The sequence below is a fragment of the Petaurus breviceps genome, unplaced genomic scaffold (assembly GCF_028583685.1).
Source record: "Petaurus breviceps papuanus isolate PSGF00001 unplaced genomic scaffold, PetGlider_PUasm1.0 126, whole genome shotgun sequence".
Taxonomy (NCBI): Eukaryota; Metazoa; Chordata; class Mammalia; order Diprotodontia; family Petauridae; genus Petaurus; species Petaurus breviceps.
Window position 1 is genome coordinate 86,666,817 of NW_027185655.1, and position 25,453 is coordinate 86,692,269.

Genomic DNA, 25,453 nt, shown 5'->3' on the forward strand with positions numbered 1-25,453 from the left:
TAGGTGGTGCAGTGAATAGAACACTGACCCTGGAGTCAGGAGTTCCTGAGTTCAAATACGGCCTCAGACACTTAACATGAAAACTAGCTGTGTGACCTTGGGCAAGTCACTTAACCCCAATTGCCCTCCCAAAAAAAAGGAATTTCTCTGAATTCTAGTTGCACCACCAGACATCATGGGTTCTGTTATTTTTTTTCCTCTGGAAGATAAAGAGTACAATTTAAATGTCAACCTTTGGAAATTGAAGCCTTTAATATTTAATATAAATTAATATAAATATAATATAAATAGGAAGCTGCAGAATATTACAGATTATTCCATACAAGGACTTAAAACCAGGGTAGCTTCTCCTAATCTGTCTCAGAGACCTTTATCAATCCTAGTCTAAAGAATTCCTCTCCCAGGGATTAAATGATTGGGAGAGGTTTGGTCTGTAATTCTGGGAGAGGGGTGTCAATTATTTGCCTGGTTCATATGGTAGGACAAGAGATTTCAGCCTTCACGCCAAAACAGCAAATACAACATATACACATACATATATGTGTGTGTGTGAGTGAACATTATTATATAACATATCCATATAGTATTATATAATAGATTTGCTCTAATAACTGAGGAAGAGCATGGAAACTTGTTCTGAAAGGAATATATGGTAAATGGTATGGCAGAGGCCATACAAATAGAAAGTCATCTTCTATACTTGGTGTGAAATCCAGCCAGGCTGTAGGAACCTGTCTGTCTTTTACACTATGGGAAGATCCTTTTTTTATAAGATGTTTATGATCACTCTTGTTTTGACAAACATAATTAATTTACTGTCTCTCTACAACTAACACCCATTGATGTTATCTTCCAGATTCCAGGGCATTGTTTCCAGTGAGCCATAAGTTCTAGTATGGCAGATTTTTGATCTGCTGCTTTTTCTCTGCCAATTTGCTTTTCTTCATCCCTTCCTACCCGGTAGCTAGCCCTGAACTGGTGCATTCATTACTTAACTGATTTTCTTGTTTCATGAACTAGGCCATAGGGGTAACAGCTGTGAGAATGATTTGACCATAAATGAACACCCTATGTAAGCAGACCTCCTGAAGGTTGTTTGTAATAAGAACTAAACCTACTAGGAACTAGGAGAACGCCTCTAGTGTTGCTTTTAATAACCATCACATTCTTTCCATCCTGAGCTTTTAGTCACGACTGCCTTTCAGAAAACCACTTGCTGTCCTAATTTGCCTTTTGAAGTGTCTGCTGCTTAAACCTCCCAATAATATATTAAAAAGGTTCTGTTTGAAAGATGTGGTAAATATCTCTGAGAATTCTATCTACCATCACCACCCCCTTTTTGTTCTCTTTAGCAAAAATGTGCCTGGGGATTTAAAGTCTTATTTTATCCAGTGGGTTGGGGGGAAAGGACTTATTTGGGGGAAATCTTTGTGGTACTGTGGAAACATTAGACTACATGGTGTTCTAATGTATAGAAAGCTAGTCCCAGAAATCAGTAAGTCCTAGGTTTATGTCCTTCCAGTGATCCAGACTAACTCAGGGATTCTGGGAAATTCACTTAACTTTCCAGTGCTGTAGGCAACTTTATAAGATTATAAATCTTAAGATTTTTTAGGCAAGTGGAAAATGTTTAAGAATCCCTGCAGTGTAGACATACTGTCCTGGACATGCCTTTGACCCTGTTTTATATACTTGTCTCTGTAAGTTCTCTAACAAACAAATAAAATTTTAGTAAAAATAAATAGCTGAGATAGGTAGCTAATTTATAATCCACCCTATTTCCAAAATATCCTTTTTCTCTTTTGAGTATTCCATTATTGTTATTCTGTTCCTTGTCCAGCAGCGCTACCATAAGCCATAACAATCCCTCTTTTTCACATTTCAGGGAAAGAGAGTCAGGAGGGGAGAGTACTTTCACAGGTGTCTGGTGTTCTTCCTAACAATTATGCTGAGCACAGACTTGGACCAAGCTAGATGTACAGGAATTTGAAACTGGTGAATAGTTGGCTGTCAGGTGAAAATAAAGCAGGCGAAATTGAATCTGAGCACTTCTATAATTTAGGAGGTTGTCCCCATGAATGTGGTGGGTTTTCTCTCTTTAAAGAGAGCTGAGTCTGTTCTCAGATAACCTGTGTTTATGTAAACTAGAAGGACATTGTATTCTGTATTTTCAAAGTGTACCCAAGCAGTTCTAATAGTTGACTATCATAGCCAAAGCTATGCTTGCCTCATGCCACTTACCTTGTGGATGAGTATCATCTGCATGTTCTATAATATAAAAAAGGATTCACATTCACAGTGAACTGTTAAAAGATCAGAATGTTAACACCAAAAAGTGATTGTTTTATTCACACAGCAGAGTAAATAAATAACCCTTGGTCCTGATAGGTTTCTTTGGCAGGGAGGGGCAAGCTTTATCTCTACTGAATTAGAATTCATTGTTGCCTAATTTCCACCTTTAGTTGTTTTAGTCGTGGCTGACTCTTCCTGACCCCATTTGGAGTTTTCTTGGCAAAGATAGTGGAGTGGTTTGCCATTTCCTTCTTCAGTTCAATTTATGGATGAGGAAACAAAGATAGACAGGGTTAAGTGACTTGCCCAGGGTCACACAGCTAGTAAGTATCTGAGGCCAGATTTAACTCAGGAGGACAGATCTTGCTGACTCTAGGAACAATATTATCCACGGTGCCACCTGGCTGCCCAGTTGCTTTAGAGTGCTTTAAAAAAATCACAGCAAATATTCTGATAACCCCTTCCCTGAAAACTTTTACTTTGAACCATTTTGTGTCATTCTTTGAAAATGTGAGGGCTTTTTGAATTTGAGTGTTTGGGTTTATTTACCTTATGGTGAAGTTTTGGGGGGGTAAATGAGCTAAGTTAATTTCAAGTTTTGCCAAAACCTTCACCCTCATTTTAGTTGAATCATATACATTTCAAATGTAAGAGTATAGGCAGCTAGATGGTGTAGTGAATTGAGCACCAGCCCTGGAGTCAAGAGGACCTGAGTACAAATATGACCTCAGACACTTAATACTTACTAGCAGTGTGACCTTGGGCAAGTCACTTAGCCCCAATTGCCCTGCCTTCCTCCCTCCAAAAAGCAAAAAAAAAAAGTAAGAGGCCAGAACCTTGGCTCACAACGTTAGAGTTCGAGTGCCTTAGAAATCATTTAGTCTTTCCATCTTACATACTTTTGTTGAGTTGTTGTTCAGTTGTGTCCAGCCCTTCGTGGCCCCATTTGGGGTTTCCTTGGCAGAGATACTAGAGTGGTTTTTTATATCCTTCTCCAGCTCATTTTACAGATGAAGAAACTGAAACAAACAGGGTAAATAACTTGCCCAAGGATGGCCAGTGTCTGATGCCAGATTTGAATTCAGGATTTCCTGATCCCAGGTCTGGCACTCTATCCACTGTGCCTCCTAGCTGCCCAATGCTAAATGCAAACTTCATAATAAATTGGAAAGTGCAAAGTCTGTAATTGTTTTTTGTATCTTGAGAGGTGGTTAAATTCATCATCTATATATTTATTTGGGAATATATTTTGAAGGTAGATAAATCCATAGATCTTCCTAACTCCTATAGAGCTAGTTGTAGATTAACCATTTGGAAGGACTTATAAGATCTAAAATTGGGCATTGCCTGATCTTTCTTGCCCTTTTCTCTAAGCACTTGCCCCTGTTCCCATTTGCAATTTTATGGTTGCATTAATTTAGATTTTGTTATGTTTTGTAATCTGTCCTAGGCTATCCTTAGTGCTAGTAGAACTTTTCACTTGAAGTAAATGTGAGAGGATTAAGGTCCTGCAAACAGTGAATGAATTAGTGGATTGTGTGTGTAAATGTTTTGTTATTATTTTAACGGTCTGTTTGTTCCATTGATAGCTGCTGTCCTTTTATTCTTGTCCTTTAAGTAGAAAAGTCAACTCAGACATACTTAGAGATGGAGAGGGGGATGATTGAACCAATGATTTCACTGGTATGGGGAAGTAAAGGTTATGCATAACTTCATTGCTTTTTTTTTTTTTTTTGCAATTTCTATTCTTTAAGTCTTATAGTTTGGGCAAGGTCCTGATGGAGGCAGGAGATAGAAAAGAATCAAGGGCACAGATTTACCCTCAGCAGTGAATAAGACTGTCTCTTTCTCTAAGACTAGAAGGAAGAAGAAAAAAGCAGGTGATATTTCTAAGATGTTCTAAGTAGTAGCAAAATGTAATGGGGGAGGGGGTGTTTCTCTAAAACTAGTTTGGTCTTCTCATTCATTCAACATACATTGGGCAGTGCTGGGGAAGAAAGATAAGACATGGTCCCTGTCCTCATAGCTTATTGTCTGGATTTAATAGAACTTGCTCTGATCATAAATGCAAACACAGATAAGTATCATGTCACCTACATATTGCATAAATTGGAGGGGCATAAGGAAAATATATGAGAACCAGGGGGTGAGGGTCAGAGAAAACTACATGAAAGAGAAAAGATTTAGTTTTATATAATGAAAAAAATTCAACAAATAAAGTTGAACTTTAAAAGATGGTTGCCACGGTTATGGAGAAGGTCTTAATTGAGGAGGAATTCCCAGTTGAGTATAAGGCCTTTCAGATGCTCCTGTTTGTGGATGACATAATGTTGACTGCATTAAGCCCCAAGATATTGCAAGAGCTTCCTGGAAGAAATCTGTAATCACTCAGAGGAATTTGGCCTGACCATCTACATAAAAAAGACCAAGTGGAGGAACAGTGTCTGTTGCCCAGATTTTATCTTGCATCAGAATAAATACTGTAGACCTATGTCTGTCTGGAACAGACAGTACAGATGCACAATTGAGTGGACCTGAAGTTGAAAACTAGGAAGAAACTCAACTGGTTTGCTTTTGGGAAATTTGCAAAAGCACTTTAACAGACCCCATGCTTCATGTGAAAGCAAATGTTCATCTTTTCCATGCAAACATTTTTACCAGTGTTGCTACCCGGTACTACTGAAGTACTACTGCTTTCAAAGTTGAAGGGGCACTTGAAAGTTGTATGGTGCATGTGAGCTTTTGTTGTTGTTTTCAGTCCTTTCAGTTGTGTCCAATCCTTCATGATTGCATTTGGGGTTTTCTTGGCAAAGATACTGGAGTGGTTTGTCATTTCCCTCTCCAGCTCATTTTAAAGATGAGGAAACTGGGGCAAACTGGGTTATGTGGTTTGCACAGGGTCACACAGCTAATAAGTGTCTGAAGGTGTATTTGAACTTATGTCTTCCTGAGAAGGAATATATACATGACCATTCTACTACCAACCCATTGCATATACTATTGTCCCACTTCCAGGAATTAATCACACCTGGCTCCAGTCATTCTAGAAACCCTTTTAGCAATGTTCATAAGCCTGAACAGACATTGTTGATTAAATACAAATTTATTGGTTGCATATGTGCTAGTTCAGTTTGTATATGCTTTCTGACTCTTCTACCAAGTTGATTTTAGGAAGGCAAATAAATTCTTTTCTAACTTAATCCATAGTAAGTCCTCAATAAATATAATCTGTTAACTAGTTTGCTCATCAGAAGTACATGACTGTAAAATACTAAGGCCAAAAATATTGTGTACTTAGCCAATGCAGAGACTTGAGTCAGTGGAATGGGCTGCTCTAGAGCAAGAACAGAGGAGGTGGATTACAAAGCTTATTGTAGATAAGCCCTCAGAAAATTCATCTCCTTCATTATGTCCGATATGCATCCAAAATTCGTGAGAAGAATTGTTCACTGATGAAAACTTAATTTCCCTGTGTATATTTCTGGTTTATTGGGAGCAAAAAAAATGATGATGGGGCCTCAGAATTTAAAGTCGTGTGTGTGTGTGAGTGTGAAAGGGGGAGAGATGGGGAGAGAGAGAGAGTGTGTGTGAGAGTTAGTTTTGTGATCCAGTTTGACCCAAGGGATTTTGAGCTATTTAGTTCTTTTGAGCCTATTTAAAAAAAAGAATTTCATATTGTCAGTCAGGAAAAAATTAAGTCTTTGAGTTTATAAACTCCATTAGTTTAAAAATGGTACTGAAAGTGTCATGGTAAGATGATTAAAAAAAAATTTAAGCCACAGGATGGTGAGACTACTCCTATATCCCCAAATAGATTTTATAATCTTAGAGACTTGCCTGAGGCACTGAGAGATTGAGAGTTTGTTTGTAAGCAAGCATTTATATAGCCACTTGAGTGCCAGCCACTTGAGGAAAGACAAAAACAGCCTTTTCCCTCAGGGGCTTACATTCTTAGGGGGTAGACAGTTTGAGGACTAGGCACATAAAAGTGTGGTGTGCCCCATACTGCAGCCCTAAATTAATGTACATAACAGTATGCTATGTGACCTGATACTTTTATCAGTTAAGAACACCCCTTTGATTGAGTCACAGAATCAATTGTTCCTAAGTGTATGTCAGCCTTATCCCCCATGGCCATCTCTTTAACTTTCTAGATTAAAGTGTCCCTCCCTGGCTACTGCTGCCCAGTGTTAAAATATAAGTTATCCTGTTAGAATATAAGTTCCTTGAGGGCAGGTACTCACTTTGCTTTCGTATTTGTATTCCCAGACCATGGCAAGAAGCTTAGGGGATAAGATGTTTAATAAGTCTTTTCATTAATGTTTCTGATAACTCATATCCTGAATTTGGATTCGATATTTAGGGGCAAGAATAAAAGATTCTTACTTTGTTGCACATGTGCCCCCAACCAGCAGTTCCCAAGGATATGAGCAGTGTTATAAATATTTAGCTGTCTATGTGGATTGGAAGGTCAAGTTGTATCCTTGATTATTAGGAACCACTTTTCACTGATTTGCTGTGCACTCATTTGAGAAAACTGAAATCTCTGCATATAACTCTCAGGAGTTTTTTTTTAAATTCTATTACTTTGTAAAACTTGTGTACTAAATATAGCAAATGAATGTCTGAGGGAAGGAGAGGAGTTGGAATCCAAAAAGGAGTTAGCTTTGAAAAAAAGAAAAGTGTTTTTATATCATTAAAGCTACAATCATCAATAGACATTTCATTATAGAAAGAAGAAAAAGAAAAACTTGTAAAATAAATTGAACTTTAAAAAAAGGAAATATATACTTGGGAAATATTATTCTTATTAGAAATATATAAATATATACACAGATGTAAAATGTAACAAGGTAGTAAAAAAAACTGCTCTGTGTCCCCTTTTGTTAGATTTATATTACCATCTTCCACCATATACCACATTAAACTGCAGGAGTATATATATAATCTAAATATAAAAAGCTCATGTAATTGAAAAAAATTGGAGAAAGAAGGTATTTTTCACAACTATGTCTAAGGTAAAAATTCTTGCCTAAAGAAGGGATAAAAGTAATCATAAAAAGTAAAGGGAACAATTTTGATTAAATAAAATTAAAAAACCTTTTGAACAAGTACAATATATATAGTGGGAATTAAAAGGAGAAACAGGGAAAATTGCAAAATATTTCTCTATTAGAAGTTTATTATAACTAAATGATATTTGTATATATCTAAAGAATTGATACAGATAGATAAGAAGAAGAGCCATTTCTTTTTAGATAAGTGGTCAGAGGATTTAGCTTTTCTAGAGGTCTATTCTTTTCTTCCCCTTACAAGTAAGATAAAGAGATAGTCTCTTGTGATCTCGAGTAGCTTTCAGAATTCCAAAATAGATATGGAAACATGTTTTCTGGTAGCAGAAAACTGGAAACTGATATTGGGGAATGAGTGGACATATTCTTGTGCACAAAGGTAATGGGACATAACTGTCCATAAGAAACAATGATTAGAAGGAATTTAGGGAAACATGAGATGACATGTATGAACTGATAAAAAGCGAAGTGAGCAGAACCAGAATCTTCATATACATATTGGCTTATACTGTAAACAAAAAGGACATGGGAATGATGGTAAATGTTATGCACTTCTGGTGACCAGTGTTAACCCTGGAAAAGAGATAAGGAAGCATCTCCCTGTGTTCAGTGAAGAAGTAATTTGCTACAGGTCTGGGTAGAGTGCTACATACACTTTCATACATAGTTGATATGTCAGCTGGTTTTTCTTTGTTACAAAGAGGACTCATCTGCTGATAACTCTGTGTGTGTGTGTGGGCATGTGTGTAAATGACAGATTTTGTACATCAGTAAAACCTAAAATAGTTCCATATGACTTACTAGAAAAACTTAAAGTTGATTAAAATGTACATGAACATGTATACTTGTAACTTTTCAAACTAATGTGCTCTGTTTTAAGTGGTTTGTGATCCTGGGAGATTCTCTTGTTGAATCTAGTTAATAGAACTTTAAAGTCAATAATTGTACCTTTTTTCATTTTTATATCACAGATGGTTGGAACACTTCTTGGTGCATAATCAAAGTTTAATAAATGATTATCGAGTTGAAATGAAGTTGTTTTTTTGTTGTTATGAAAGATCGTTTCTGACATTGTCTCATCAAGAAATTTCTCTTACATCAATTGAATTCAATTAAACAAATACATAAAGAGAATGGGGAGTTTAATATGAAGGAATGCAAAGGAAAGTAAATAGAGTCAGGAAAATAATGTACACAATGACTAAATCAAGATATATAGAAAGAACCACAAAGCAGTTGATACTGAAGTTTGTGGAATTATAATGACCAAGTTTGGTCCTTAAAAAGAAAGAACCTCTTTCCCATCTTTTCAGAGACAGGGAGCTGTTGGTATGGAATACCACAAATAATATCAGACTTTTTCTATGTGTTTGTTAGTTTTATTGAAATTTTTTTCCCCCTTTTTAAAGGGATGACTCTCTGGGAGAGGGAAGATATTATAATACATTGAGAAATAAAGGTGACATTAAAAACAAGAGATAAAAATAAACATATTTTTATTTATTTTAACATTCATTTAAAAAAATTGGTGTCTAAAGTCAATGCTTCCTACCTCCCCTTCCCCTGCCTGTTGAATAGGCAAACGATATATCAATTATATTTCTTTTTTTTTTTTATTAAGCAATTGGAGTTAAGTAACGTGCTTAAGGTTACATGGCCAGTTATTTCTGGGTGTGGTGCTAAGTATCTGAGCCCAGATTTGATCCCCAGGTCATCCCGACACTGGGGCCGGTGCTCTTACTTGCTGAGCCACCTGGCCACCCCTAAGCAATTGGGGTTAAGTAACTTGCTCAAGGTTACATGGCCAGGTGTTTCTAGGTGGGTGCTAAGTGTCTGAGCCCGGATTCTATCCCCAGGTCATCCCGACACTGGAGCCGGTGCTCTTACTTGCTGTGCTACCTGGCCTCCCCATATCAATTATATTTCTAAAAAATTATTAAACATTTACTATATTCAAGGCACTTTGCTAGGCTGTAGGGATGTAAATTTTTTTAATGTCCTTACCCTTGAATAGCTTGTGTGTGTATGTATGTGTGTGTGTGTTATGTTATTTTCCCCATTAGATTGTCAGCTCCATGAGGGCAGGAACTATTTCTTTTGGGTCTCTTTCTGTTATCTCCAGTTCTTAGCACAGCGTCTGGTACAGAGTAGACGCTTAATAAAGGTTTATTGAATGAATGATGGAACATATGCACTCACACATGCATACACACACTCATCTATTTATGTAATATACCTCCCTAGTAGAAAATGAGCTCCTTGAAGGCAGAATTTAGAATTTTGTCTTTGTATCCCCAGTCTCTCATCCATAGTAAATTTTTAATAAGTGATTTCATAATCCCTTTGCCAATACTCTTTCTTCCATAACCACATTGTATTAATTTTGTTGATATGTATAGATAGATTTAGTATAGACTTCTATGTCTGTATATAGTATATATGTCTTATATTAATATATAATATGTCTTATATTGTCTCCCTTGTTAGAATGTAAACTCCTTGAGGGCAGGGATTTTCACTTTTTTCTTTGTATCTCCAGCTTTTAGCTCCATGCCTGGCACATAGCAAGCTCTTAATAAATACTTGACTGACTTGGATTGGAAATAGCTCTTTTCCTCAAAGATCTTACATTCTTCTGTAGGGATAAAATATGTACAGAAATAGGTTTATTTGAAGAAAATTGGAAGGGGGAGGTGAGGACATTAATAACTGGGATGAATCGAAGGCTTCATGAAGGAGGTGTTAGCCAAGCTGAATCTCGAGAGAAGACTATTTTAAAAGGTGCAAATGAGAAGGGGGATGGATACCTTTGAGGGGTAAGAGCAGCATGTGTGAATAAAGGTGGGAGTTAGCGTTTAAAGCATTTATGAAAGGAATAGCTGATGGAGACTGGAACTATAATTTCTCCAGTAGAGGAAACTCCCAGGTGAAGAAATGCCCTCTCCCAGCGCAGGTCAGCATTTTCTCTGCTACTTGGAATCTTGAAGAGTGGCTTAGAGTGCAGGGAGGTTGGTTAAGTGACTTGTTCAGGATCATATGTGTCATAGGCCAGGAAGCCTAGTACTCTATACTCTGAAAAGAGAAGTATAAAATAAAATGAATAGTAGATGACACAATGGATAGAGTGCAAGATTTGGAATTAGGAAGACCTGAGTTCAAATTTTCTCTCAGACCTTTACTAGCCTTGTGACCATGGGCAAGTCATTTAGCCTTTGCCTCCCTCAGTTTCTTTTCTGTAAAATGAACATAATAATAGAACCTTCCTCACAGAGTCCTTAACATGATAAAATGAGAGAATTTTGTAAAGCATTTTACAAACCTTAAAGCATTACATAAATGTTCTTGGTGTTATTAATATTTCTTGTTTTTATTATTATTTCAGAAAGATTGGTGGGAAACAGACTGAGAAGGGTCTTTTCCTATATAGCCAGTGGAGCAAGTAAAGGGAGCTGTCCTGAGGAACATCAATTTGGTAGTTACCTGGAGAATGGATTTGAGAGAGTGGAGACTGGAAGCAGGGAGAGACCATTTAATTAAGAGGCTGTTACCACAGATTAAGTAAGAGGTAATACCTCTGAGCTAGGGCAATGTCTGTATGAGTGGAGAGAAGGCAGCAGGTGTGAGAGGTTATAGAAGTAGAATCTTCAAGACTTGGTAGCTCATTGGATGCAGAAAAATATTGCCTGCTTCCCTAATTTGTCTTAACCTTTTGGAGAGATGACAATTGATAATTCATGTAGGACATGCCTGGTAATATTCTTTTAATCAGAATATTTAATCAGAACTTCAGAGATGCTTCATGAGAGTTGTGTTTGCATGTGAAAAAATGGAACAGATGGAAAATATTATTAACTCAACCTGCAAATTGTGTGGGGGAGGATGAGGGGGAAAATCCATTAGAAAGCTAACTGGTTTGTTAAAACTGTAGAAAAGCAAGAAACTTTCTTGGGAAGACTATTTATTAGAAACAAAATAAGAATCAAATCAAATTGAAAGCCACCCTTTTGATTTGAACTTGTCACATTTTAGTTCTGTATGATTTTAAATCATTCAAAAGGCCACATCCAAGGACCTAGAAGGCCACAGATTCCCCACCCCTGTAGCCTCCTTCCAACCTTGTTTCACCCTGCTTCAGGCAGAGTGGCCTTCTTGCTCTTTCCTTGACTCCCATCTCCAGCCCATGAACCTTTGCATGCCTTGTCTCTTTTACCTTGTCTAAGATATATACCCTCCTCACCTCCACCTATTAGAATCTTTTAGCTCTATCACAAGCCGAGCCCAACTGCCCACAAAGTTCTTCCAAGCATTTCCCACACTTTCTATTTGTCATGTGCTCTTCTTCCTCAAATTATATTCTGCTTACTTATCCCTCTACGTTCAGTAGAATACGAACTCCTTGAGAGGAATTTTCATTGTATTTTATGTCTTTGTATTCCCCAAGTTTCCTAAAACAGTAACTGTCACATAGTGATTTCCTGATTTATATAGTGATTTATAAGTCTTATGTGCTGGCTGCGCTTTTAGGAACTTTCTAAGGACTGTATAAAATTTATCAGGAAATCATTTTTTCATCAGAATATTTAATCAAAACTTCAGAGATGTTATATGAGAATTATTGTGTTTACATGGGAAAGAATGGAACAGATGGAAAACATTATTAACTCAAACTGCGAAGTGTGTGGGGGAGGGGAAGAGAAAGAGAGAAGAAACCCGTTCAGATCCATTAGATAGTTAACTGGTTTGTTAAAACAATAGGAAAGGCAGAAAGTTTCTGCTCTCAAGGAATTTGCATTTTAATAGGGGAGGCAACACATGCACCTATAACTCTACACATAATAATCAACCAAATCAACATGAGATGGTTATGGGAGGGTTCTAGCAGGGGATCAGGAAATCTCTATGTGCCAGCAACTGTTTTAGTTACTTTATAAATCTTTCTTGGTTTGAACATAGTAGGTAATCTCTATTGAGGTCATAGACTGATCTTTGTGTGTCTACTATTTTTGGACAGGATTTGGGATTTCATTGGTGTAGGGAGCTCCTGATGAGGGACTTCTACCAGTGCAGAGCTATACCTGTAACAGTGTGCAACACCTGTGGGCCACCCATCTCCAGGAAGGGCTGGCTTGGGAGCATCTTCTCAGATCTTACAAAGTTAAACAACCGGACTAGGGTCACACAGCTGGTATGAGAACCTAAACACAAGGCCATTCTATTCTGGCTGGTATCATAATAATTTTTGTGCAATCGCCGCCTCGTTGCAGCTTCAGCTCTTGGCCTGGAAATAGTAGGGAGACCAAGCGACCAGTCTGAGGGGTAATTGGTCTTGCTTTAACCTACTTAGATCTGGAATGCAGTCTAGGGTGGAGGTCCTGGGATGTGTGACCAACTTGCTAGAGCCTGTGGAAGCTTGAGAGAGGGTACCCAAGTAATACCTTCTAGCAGCTGAGAAAACCCCAGCATTTGGGATAAAGCTCCCCTGTCTGGTACCAGAGTCCTACTGTAGTAAAAAGCCCAAAAGTCAGGTAATTGAGTTTCAACATGAGCAAATGAGGGAAACAAAGCAAACAGAGGAATCCAACATTAGACCCCTATTTTGGGGACAAAAAGGATCAAAGTATAGAACAGGAGGAAGATAATGAAATCAGAACTCCTGCACATGAAGTTCTGTCCCACTGTTCTGTTTTCTACTTTGATTCTGTCCCTTTTCAAAAGTGGGTGATTCCAACTTCCCTCCCCCCCCCCCTTCCCCCCCCCCCCCTCCCCCCCCCCCCCTCCCCCCTCCCCCCCCCCCCACTCTCCTGTAGGATGAGGTACTCTATTTAGTGTGTATGTCATTCCCTTCCTTAGCCAAATTCAATGAGAATAAGATTGACCCATTCCTTTTTGCCTTCCTATTCTTCCCCTCTATTGTAACCATTTTCCCTTGCCTCTTCTATATGAGATAATTTACCCTATTCTGTCTCTCCTCATCCCCTCTCATTATATTCCTCTCTAACCTCTTAATTTTACCTTTTAAGTATCATCCCTTCCTATTAAATTGGTCCTGTGCCCTCTATCTATGTAAACCTGTAAGCATATATACATACATTCACATATGTATTCGTATATGTATGTGTATATACACATTTCTGTTCCCTTTAACTATTCTTATACTGAGAAAAGTTTTACAAGCTACAATTATGGTTTTTCCATGTAGGGATGTAAATAGTTCAACTTTGGTAAGTTCCTTATGAATTCTTTTCCCTGTTTACCTTCTCATGCTTCTCTTGCTTCTTGTATCTGAATGTCAGATTTTCTATTCAACTCTGGTTTTTTCATCAAGAATGCTTGAAAGTCCTCTATTCCACTGAATAACCATATTTTTCCCTGAAACATGATACTCATTTTTGCTGGGTAGGTGATTCTTGGTTTTAATCCCAAGTCCTTTGACCTCCAGAATTATCATACTCCAAGCCCTTCGATCCCTCAGTGTAGAAGCTGCCAGATCCTGGGTTATCCTGATTGTGTTTCCACAATACTAAAATGGTTTCTTCCTGACTGCTTATAATATTTTCTCCTTGATCTGGGAACTCCAGAACCTAGCTATAATATTCCTAGGAATTTTCTTTTTGGGATCTTTTTCAGGAGGTGATTGGTGGATTCTTTCAACCTCTATTTTGCCCTCTGAGGTGGGATAAGAGGGAGGGAAATATAATCTTTCTTTTACAACATATCCACTATGGAAATGTTTGCAAAGCTACACATGTATAACCTATATTGAATTGCTTATCTTCCCAGTAAGGGTGGGTGACAAGGGAGGAAGGGAATGAATCTGGAATTCAAAGTTTTAAAATCAAATGTTTAAATATATATATATATACACACACTATTATTTTACATGTAACTGGGAAATAAGATATACAGGCACTGGGGCATAGGGATCCACCATGCCCTACTGGAAAGTCGGAGGGGGTATGGGAGAAGATATGGGAGAGAGCATATTGGAGGAGGAGATATCCAGTGGGATCATTATTTTGGGGTGGTGGGTAGGGGAAAAACGGGAGAAATTTTTGTAACTCAGAATCTTGCAGAAATATAAACTAGATGTGAATACAGCATTTGATTAAAAATAAATTTAAAAAATAAAATAAAGGAAAAAAAAAGAAAAACCAAAAAATATGTTCCATGTACAACACCTAGCTTGGGAGCATCTTCCCACATGTCTTCTTTTGAGCCGTGCTTGTTCTTTCAGATAACAGAGTTTCTAAATCAGGGATTCAATTCAACAAGTATCTATTAAATGGTTTCCAGGTGTCAAGTCCTATGGAAGATACTGGAATCTTTTATATCCATTATCTCCTCACAGAAACTCCTTGGAATCTATCCAGTGATCTTCTCCTTACATCAAGCCTTCTCTCTCTCTCTCTCTCTTACAGAAACAAAATTATCTCTTATTTATCCTGTATATCTTATATGTATATTGTCTCCCCCACTCGAACTTGAACATAGGGACTGTGTCTTTCTTTGTAGTTCTAGCACTTAGCATAGTTCCACGATTACAGTAGATGCTTAATAAATGCCATCTAATGATGATGATGAGTAGAGAGAAGGCAGTAGTTTAGGATAAATCATTTTCTGAAAACTTCCCTTGTAGGAAAACATGTTATTTATATGCTGTACTGAGTAGAAATGTGCCAGATATTCATCATGCACAGCCTGCTGTTTTTAATAAAAAGTCCATCAAAACCAGTGCAAGAAGTGTTTTGACTGTCTGGTGATATCACAGTTTTTCTGTTTGGGATGCCTTGAGATAGAACCATTGTTCTGTATAGCACCACAATACTGTTACATAGATGATAACAGGGCTCTTCTCCACAAAGCTCCGTTTGAAGATCATTTGTTAGACACAGGTTTAGTGTTAAAAACACTTTCTGATGAGAAATATCAGAACTATGAAATATGACCTTTTGGGATGGAGAGGAGAAGGTAGGAAGGTAGAACTGTTTGTGAAATAGCCAAAATAACTTCATTGCCTATTAGGAAAAGGAGTGATTCATTTTTGTTTATAAAAATAAAGCAGTGGTTTTTGTTGTTGGGGTGTTTTGTTGTTACTTTTTTACCATTATGTCCTTTTCCCCTTCTCTTTTACTAACTATAGTTTGATTACCTCTTACAGTTTCAGTTTTTGCATCTCTAGAGATAATGGTGAGAGGCATAGTTGAGAACAGAGTGTATTTTCTAGACCACTTACACATAGGGTTGAGAGGAGAGGATTTAAAAGAATGTCATATAACAAATGTCATAGAACTCTGAAAAGGCCTGTATTACCCTGGCAGTAAGATAGAGTATGTGGGGGAGTCTCTGCTATTTCAAAAACCTCATACTGTAACCTGTGACTTCTTCAATCTTGAGTTACATATGGAATTGGTTGCTTTGACAAATAGGGAGGGGAAAGGGTCAATAGAAGAAAAAGGAAAGAGAAGATGAGAAAATAAAGGATTGGGGATGGGTAAAACGTTGCCATGTTTCAGGAGATGAACAGTATTTTGCTCTACCCAATCAGTTTTTTTTTTCTTAGTTAATAGCTAGGTGGCATAGTGGATAGAGTGATTGGCCTTCTCAGGAAGACTCATCTTCCGGAATTCAAATGTGGCCTTAGACACTTAATAGCTGTATGACCCTGAGCAAGTCATTTAACTCTGCCTGAGTTTCCTCATCTGTTAAATGATCTGGAGAAGGAGATGGCAAACAACTCCAGTATCTTTGCCAAGAAAATCCAAATGGAGTCATGAAGAGTGGGGAAACTACTGAAAAATGACTGAGCAGTAAAAACATCAAAACAATTAAAAAATATGGAGATCTCATATTGTTGTCACCCTTTAATCACTCAGATAATTGTGAGGTATTCTGCTATAGATTCTTCTTTATAGTTTTAGCATGTAGTTTTATTCTTCCGATGGGCCCTGTGGCTATGAGTCATAGAATACCAGTCTCAAAGATTTAAAATTGAAGTCATCTAAAGGGTAGTAGTGAGGTTCTTCATTGTTATGAGGAGGCCAAATTATATTAACAGTGATGGATGGCACAAATAGAGTGGCATCAAAGGTAGCATCAGAGATCATAAAATCAAAGGAAACTGAGGTATAGAGATTTGATATATATGGCAAGAAAAGATGGATTGATCATATTGTGAGAACTGTGGATAACAAGTGGACAGATAACATGCTCCATTTGCATTTCTGCAATTCCAAGAGGAAGATCCCCCACCACACTTGGGCAGATATCCTGTGGGAGAACATGAACTAAAGATAAATGGGATGAGGGGACATGGACAGGTTATAATTTTTACCACAGGAGGGAATATTTATATCTCTGAGACCACAAGTTCATTGATTTTATCAATGATAGGATAATAATTATAAATCATATTTTTATACAAATTAAACTTTCAGGGTACACAGGCTTTTAATAATGTGAACAGGAGTTTTGGAGGGCTGTTATGATATAATGAAGAAATGTACCTTCTCTCCCTATCCTGCCTCCTTTCCCAGAGGGACCATATTTTTTTTAAATGTCTTTATTTTTAGTTTTCAACATTCATTTCCACAAGATTTGGAGTTATATATTTTCTCCCTATCTTTTCCCTACCCCAAAATAGCGATCCTACTGAATAGCCCTCCCCCCAATCTGCTCTCTCTTATATCTTCCCCTATCCCCCCTCTGACTTTCTAGTAGGGCAAGATGGATTTCTATACCCCAGTGCCTGTATATCTTATTTCCCAGTTGCAGGTAAAAAAAAAAAAGTGTGTGTGTGTGTGTGTGTATATATATACATTTAACATTTGATTTTAAAACTTTGATTTCCAGATTCTTTCCCTTCTTCCCTCGTCACGTACCCCTACTAGGAGGAAAAGTGATTCAATATAGGTTATACATGTGTAGTTACGCAAAACATTTCCATAGTAGATATATTGCAAAAAAATGACTATATTTCCCTCCATCTTATACCTCCCCCAACTTATTCTCTTTTCTACTTTGACCCTGTCCCTTTTCAAAAGTGTGTGCTTCTAACTACATTCCCCCCCCCATCTTCCCTCCCTTCTGTCATCCCCCCTCATATTTCCTTTCCCCCTACTTTCCTGTAGGGTAAGATACCCAGTTTGGTATGTATGTTATTCCCTCCTTAAGACAAATTCAATGAGAGTAAGTTGACTCATTCCCTTTTGCCTTTCTGTTCTTCCCTTCCATTGTAACAGTTTTCTCTTGTGTCTTTTATATGAGGCAATTTACCCTATTCTATCTTTCCCTATCTCCTCTCATTATATTCCTTCCTCACCTCTTAGTTTTATTTTTAAGATATCATCCCTTCCTATTCAACTGATCCTATGCCCTCTGTCTATGTATATATGTACACATATATACACACACTCACATTATGTATGTATATGCACATATACCCTTGTATATAAACATATATGCATGTATACATATATGTACATATATATTCCCTTCGACTATCCTCATACTAAGAAAAGTCTCATGAATTACAATTATAGTTTTACCATGTAGGAATATAAATAGTTCAATTTTCATAAATTCCTTATGATTTCTTTTCCCTGTTTACCTTCTCATGATTCTCTTGCTTTTGTATTTGAAAGTCAGATTTTCTATTCAACTCTGGTTTTTTCATCAAGAATGCTCAAAAGTTCTCTATTTCATTGAATGACTGTATTTTCCCCTGAAACATTATACTCAGTTTTGCTGGGTAGGTGATTCTTGGTTTTAATCATAGCTACTTTGACCTCCAGAATATCATATTCCAAGCCCTTCAGTCCCTTAATGTAGAAGCTGCTAGATCCTTTGTTATCCTGATTGTGTTTCCACAGTACTAAAATTGTTTCTTCCTGACTGCTTATAATATTTTCTCCTTGACCTGGGAACTCTGGAATTTGGCTATAATATTCCTAGGAGTTTTCTTTTTGGGATCTTTTCCAAGAGGTAATCTGTGAATTCTTTCAATTTCTATTTTGCCTTCTGGTTCTAGAGGGTCAGGGAAATTTTCCTTGAGAATTTTTTGAAGGATGATTTCTAGGCTCTTTTTTTGATCATGGCTTTCAGGTAGCCCAATAATTTTTAAATTATCTCCTGGATCTATTTTCCAGGTTAGTGGTTTTCCCAATGATAGATTTCCCATTGCCTACTATTTTTTCATTTGTTTGTATCTCTTTATTTTTTTTTTGAGTCCCAAATTTATTCTTTCTGAAATTTTCTTGTGGAATTCTGAGCAGGTATAATAGATAAGGAAGAAAGCCAGTGTAAATGGTCAAGTCTTTTAGCCCAATCACATCTGAAAAGAATGTGTAATCTATTTCAGAAAACTAGTCCAGTGGTCGCGATGTTTTGGCTCAGTATTTCCAAGGAGGATGGCACGTGTTGCCCATTAAGCCATCTCTTCTTTAGGCTAAACATTCCTTGTTCCCTTGACCATTCTTCATATGACACAATTGCCATGCCTCTCATTGTCCTGGTCACCTTCCTTTGGGCACACTCTTTTTTTTTTTAATTCTTTAATTTATTAATTTGTTTGTCTCTTTTTAGTTTACAGGATTCAATTCCACAATTCCTTCAATTTCACATTTTGTCCCCCTCCCTCCTTCCCCCATGGCGGCTTATAATCAAGTATAGGATCTGTAAATACTTTCACATTATACAATGGTCAGGTTATAAGGATGGATTGTACCGGCTGGAATGACAAATGGTAAAGAGGACATAAAATCAAATAAGAGAATGAAAAAGATCAGGTATTTTGCTTCCACCTGGATATAAATTTAGTTCTTTCTAGTTCTTTCTCTGGGTGCACGTTTTTCTCTCCATCATGCGTCTTTTGGGATTGACTTATATCCCTGCATTGTTGAGAAGAGTCCAGTCTATCAAAGTTGGTCATCACACATACGTTGTGTCTGTAATTGTATACAAATTCCTCCTGGTTCTACTCTTCTCACTCAGCATCAGTTCTTTTAAGCCTCTCCAGGTAAATATGAAGACCGCCTGCTCCCCGTTTCTTATAGCACAATAATATTCCATAACATACATATACCACAACTTGTTCAGCCATTCCCCAATTGATGGACACCCCCTTAATTTCCAGTTCTTTGCCACAAGAAAAAGAGCTGCTATAAACATTTTTGGACATATGGGTCTTTCTCCCATTTCTATGATCTCTTTGGGATATAACCCTAGGAGTGGTATTGCTGGGTCAAAGGGTATGAAAGTATTTATAGCCCTTTGGGCATAGTTCCAGATTGCTCTCCAGAAAGGCTGGATCAGTTCACAACTCCACCAACAATGCATTAGTGTTCCAGTTTGCCCACATCCTCTCCAGCATTTGTCATTTTCCTGTTTTGTCATCTTAGCCAATCTGACTGGTGAGATGTGGTACCTCAGAGTTGTTTTGATTTGCATTTCTCTAATCAATAGTGAATTAGAGCATTTCTTCATGTGCTTATAGATAGCTTTAATTTCTTTCTCTGAAAACTGCCTGTTCATATTGCTTTGACCATTTATCAATTGGGGAATGACTTGTATTCTTATAAATTTGATTCAGCTCTCTGTATATTTTAGAGATGAGTCCTTTGTCAGAGACATAGGTTGTAAAGATTCTTTCCCAATTTCCCACCTCCCTCTTAATCTTGGTTACATTGGCTTTATTTGTACAGAAACTTTACAATTTCATGTAGTCAAAATTATCCATTTTACATTTTGTAATGTTCTCTAATTCCTGTTTCCTCATAAAGTCATTCCCTCTCCACAAGTCTGATAGGTAAACTATTCCTTGTTTTAGCAGACTGCTTTATACCTAGATCATGAACCCATTTAGACTTGATTTTGGTATATGGTGTTAGATAATGGTCTATGACCAGTTTCTGCCATACTATATTCCAGTTTTCCCAGCAGTTTTTGTCAAATAGTGAGTTCTTATCCCAAAAACCAGGGTCTGGGGGTTTATCAAACAATACATTACTGTAGTCGTTGACTTCTGAATCTTGTGTGCCTAATCTATTCCATTGATCCACTCCTCTATTCCTAAGCCAGTACCAAGTAGTTTTGATGACTGCTGCTTTATAGTACAGATTGAAATCTGGTAAAGCTAGTCCACCTTCCCTAGCATTTTTTTTTTCATTAATTCCCTTGATATTCTGGACCGTTTATTCTTCCATATGAATTTTGTTACTATTTTTTCTAACTCTATAAAGTAGTTTTTTGGTAAATTAATTGGTATGGCACTAAATATATAATTTAATTTAGGTAAAATTGTCATTTTTATTATATTAGCTCGACCCAGCCACGAGCAATTGATATTTTTCCAATTAGTTAGATCTGACTTTATTTGTGTGAAAACTGTTTTGTAGTTATGATCATACAGGTCCTGGGTTTGTTTTGGCAGGTAGATTCCCAAATATTTTATAATGTCTACAGTGACTTTAAATGGGATTTCTCTTTCTACTTCTTGCTGTTGAGTTTCATTGGAAATATATAGGAATGCCGAGGACTTATGTGGGTTTATTTTTTATCCTGCAACTTTGCCAAATTTATTTATTGTCTCAAGCAGTTTTTTACTTGATTCTCTAGGATTCTCTAAGTATATCATCATATCATCTGCGAAGAGTGATAGCTTGGTCTCTTTGCCTTACTTGATTCCTTTGATTTCTTTTTCTTCTCTAATTGCTACTGCTAACATTTCTAGTACCAGATTGAATAAGAGGGGTGATAGTGGACACCCTTGTTTCACCCCTGATCTTATGGGAAATGCTTTCAGCTTCTCCCCATTGCATATAATACTTGCTGATGGCTTTAAATAGATGCTACCTATTATTTTAAGGAAGGCTCCATTTATTCCAATACTTTCTAATGTTTTTGATAGAAATGGATGTATTTTGTCAAAAGCCTTTTCTGCATCTATTGAGATGATCATGTGGTTTCTGCTAGTTTTATTGTTGATATGCTCAATTATACTGATGGTTTTCCTAATATTAAACTATCCTTGCATTCCTGGAATAAATCCTACCTGATCAAAGTGTATTATTTTTGAGATAAGTTGCTGTAGTCTTTTGGCTAGTATTTTATTTAGAATTTTTGCATCTATATTCATGAGGGAGATTGGTCTATAATTTTCTTTCTCTGTTTTATCTCTTCCTGATTTAGGTATCAGTACCATATTTGTGTCATAAAAAGAATTTGGTAGGACTCCTTCTTCACTAATTTTCCCAAATAATTTGTAGAGTATTGGAATCAATTGTTCTTTAAATGTTTGATAGAATTCACTAGTGAATCCATCTGGCCCTGGAGATTTTTTCCTAGGGAGGTGACTGATGGTTTGTTCAATTTCTTTTTCTGAGATGGGATTATTTAAGTAATTTACTTCCTCTTCAGTTAATCTGGGCAACTTGTATGTTTCTAAATATTCATCCATTTCCCTAAGATTGTCAAATTTATGTGCATACAATGGGGAAAAATAATTCCTAATTATTGTTTTGATTTCCTCTTCATTGGAGGTAGATTCACCCTTTTCATTTTTGATACTCATAATTTGGTTTTCTTCTTTCTTTTTTTTATCATATTGACTAAGGGTCTCTCAGTTTTGTTGTTTTTTTTTCATAAAACCAGCTCTTGGTTTTATTTATTAGTTCAATAGTTTTCTTAATTTTGATTTTATTAATCTCTCCTTTAGTCTTCAATATTTCTAGTTTAGTATTTAATTAGGGATTTTAAATTTGTTCTTTTTCTAGGTTTTTTAATTGCATGCCCAATTTGTTGAGTTCCCTTTTCTCTAATTTAATCACGTTATGCACTCAGGGATATAAAACTTCCCCTAAGAACTGCCTTTAATGCATCCCACAGATTTTGGTATGTTGTCTCATTATTATCATTCTCTTGAATGAAATTACTGATTGTTTCTATAATTTCTTGTTTGACCCACTCATTCTTTAGGATCAAATTGTTTAATTTCCAGTTAGTTTTTAGTCTGTCTTTCCCTGGCCCTTTATTGCATATAATTTTTATTGCATCATGATCTGAGAACGATGCATTTAATATTTCTGCCTTACTGCATAGAATTGTGAGGTTTTTATGCTCTAGAACATGGTCAGTTTTTGAGTATGTGCCATGAACCGCTGAGAAGAAAGTATATTCCTTTTTATCCCCATTCAGTTTTCTCCAGAGATCTATCATACCTATCCTCTCTAAAATCCTGTTCACCTCCTTAACTTCTTTCTTGTTTATTTTGAGGTTGGATTTATCAAGTTCAGATAGGGGGAAATTAAGGTCTCCCACTAGTATAGTTTTGGTATCTATTTCTTCCTCTAATTCCTTTACCTTCACCTCTAGGAATTTGGATGCTACACCACTTGGTGCATATATGTTAAGTAGTGATATTGCTTCATTCTCGATGGTGCCTTTTAACAGGATATAGTTTCCTTCCTTATCTCTTTTAATTAGGTCAATTTTTGCATTTGCTTTATCTGAGATAAGGATTGCTACCCCTGCTTTTTTTACTTTAGCTGAGGCATGATATATTTTACTCCAACCTTTTACCTTTACCTTGTGTGTATCCCTCTGTTTCAGATGTGTTTCTTGTAAACAGCATATTGTAGGATTATGATTTCTAATCCATTCTGCTATCCGTCTCCGTTTTATAGGAGAGTTCATTCCATTCACATTTACAGTTATGATTGTTATCTGTTTCTTTCCCCTCATCCTATTCCTGCCCCTGTTAACGTTCATATTTTCCCTCCCTTCCCCCCCCTTAATAGTTTTCCTTTTGACCACCGCCTCCCTCAGTGTTCCCTTTTCGGCCCCCCTCCCTTTTCCTCCCCTTTTCCCCTTACTACTTCCCTCCCTACAAACCACTCCCAACCCCCTTTTGTAACCCTTTCCCCCTCCTACTACCTGTAGGATATTGTTATACTTAATGAGGTATGCTATTTTTTCTTCGCATCAGGAATGACAGGAACAGATCTCATGCGAAGCTCCTCTCCCTCCCCTCTTTCCCTCTAAAATGATGTGTGTTCTCCTTGTTTACCTTTCTAAGTCACTGTTGCTTCTCGTAATTGGAGGTTGCATTTTCCATTGAGTTCTGGCTTTTTTATCAAGAAGGTCTGGAACTTTGTTATATCATTGAATGACCATCTCTTTGCCTGGAAAAATATGCTCAGTCTTGCTGGGTATGTGATCCTTGGTTGTAATCTGAGCTGTTTTGCCTTCCTGAAAATTGTATTCCACTGCCTCCAATCTTTCAGTGTGGAGGCTGACAAATCCTGTGCAATCCTCACTGTGGACCCTCGATATTTGCATTGTTTCTTTCTGGCCGCTTGAAGTATTTTCTCTTTTATCTGGTAGTTCTGGAGTTTGGCCAACATTTCGAGGATTTTTCAGTTTGGGATCTCTTACAGCAGGTGTCCGGTTGATTCTATCTATTTCTATTTTCCCCTCAGGTTCTAGTATATCAGGGCAGTTTTCCTTAACGAGCTCTTGGAGAATGTTGTCCAAGCTCATTTTTTCATCATAATTTTCTGGTAGGCCTATGATTCTCAGATTATCTCTCCTGGATCTGTTTTCCAGGTCAGTTATTTTTTCTTTGAGGTATTTTACCTCTTTTTCTAATTTTTCATTTTTGTTGTTTTGCTTGGCTAATTCTTGGTTCCTCATAGAGTTATTTGTTTCCATTTGCTTAATTCTGGTTTTTAGCAAATCATTTTCCTTGGTTAATTTTTGAAGCTCCTTTTCCATATCATACACTTTTCTTTTTAGAGAGATGTTTTCCTCATTATAATGTTTTTCAAATTCTGCTATTTTCGTTTTGAGAGAATTATTCATTTTGTCTTCTACCTCTCTCATTTTGCTTTCAAAGTTCCTTTTGATCTCATCTAGGAGAGCCTTCCGTGCTTGGGATCCATTCCCTGTTAAAGTCTCAGCTGTGAGTGTGGAGTCCACATTGTCTCCCTCTGAGGTTGGTTTCTCCCTCTGAGGATAGTAGGACTCTAGAGTCTTTGTCTTTGTAGTCTGCTTTCTACCCATTTTGAGGCAGGGTCCTAACCACGCCCTTCCTCTAGGATCCCAAGCCTTTACTGTAGAGGGTTTTGCCCTGGACAATAGTAACTATATTTTCAGGGTGGGGGGGGGTTGGAGTAAGTGGGGTTCACTCTGTCATCCTTGTCTTTGGAGGTCCTGAAAGGGGCTTTTTTTTTTTTTTAAGATTGCTGGGCTATGAAGTGGTAGCCCCAGGAGTATTTGCTGTCCAGTATAGGGGCTCCTGTATTTGCTTCTTACCTTGTGTAATGTAATGCCAAGGAAAGGCAACTTCCCAGGTTCAAAATACCAGCATAGGTGCTCTCTATTTTATTCAGTGACAAACCAAGAACAGAGAAGATCAAAACATGACATCATTCAAAATACAGCATTTACTAAGTGTGATTAAATAATCTCCAAGGACTACCCCACCCCAGGACTTTCCAATCATTCAATCAATTACAAAGTCCCTGTTCTAAATACTACTCCACCCCTAGGCTATACCTTCATTTGGTCCACCACAAAACCCCTCTTCTCAAATGGAGATTATTTTCCAAACATAGGTAAAGTACCTTCATTTGTCAATCACAGAGCACAATAAGGTCAAAAGTTCCCCACCCCTAGGATCACAATTGAATCTACCCCAGAGTTACATCAAGTTTAAACACAGCACTTAATACCCAAATGGAGGTCTTTTCTTCATCTTGACACTAGGCAAGTTCTCAGCAATCTTAGTTCCTGGGAAGACAAGGCTTAGCAAGGCCATAAGATACATTGCCAGTCCCTTCATGAATTTATCCTCTGTCTGTAGAACAGTCCTAGAACCCCTGAACACATTAGCAAAGCCCTCTCCCAGGATTTCTGTAAACATACAACAAGAAAATCCTTCTTCAGGGCTTCCGAACCAACAGAAAGGTTCCCAGACCCCTGCAACAACAGCACTGTCCTTCACCAGTGGACAGTATTCACTCTGTCTGCAGGACAGTCTCCAGACCCCTGTAACAACAGTACTGTCCCTCATCAGTGGACAGTATTCACTCTCT

General features: G+C 37.3%; 1 protein-coding gene across 1 annotated transcript in view; it reads left to right on the forward strand.

The window, feature by feature from the left end:
• Positions 1 to 25,453, forward strand: part of KLHL2 (kelch like family member 2) — a 178,529-nt gene that overhangs the window by 59,531 nt on the left and 93,545 nt on the right. The window lies entirely within an intron of this gene.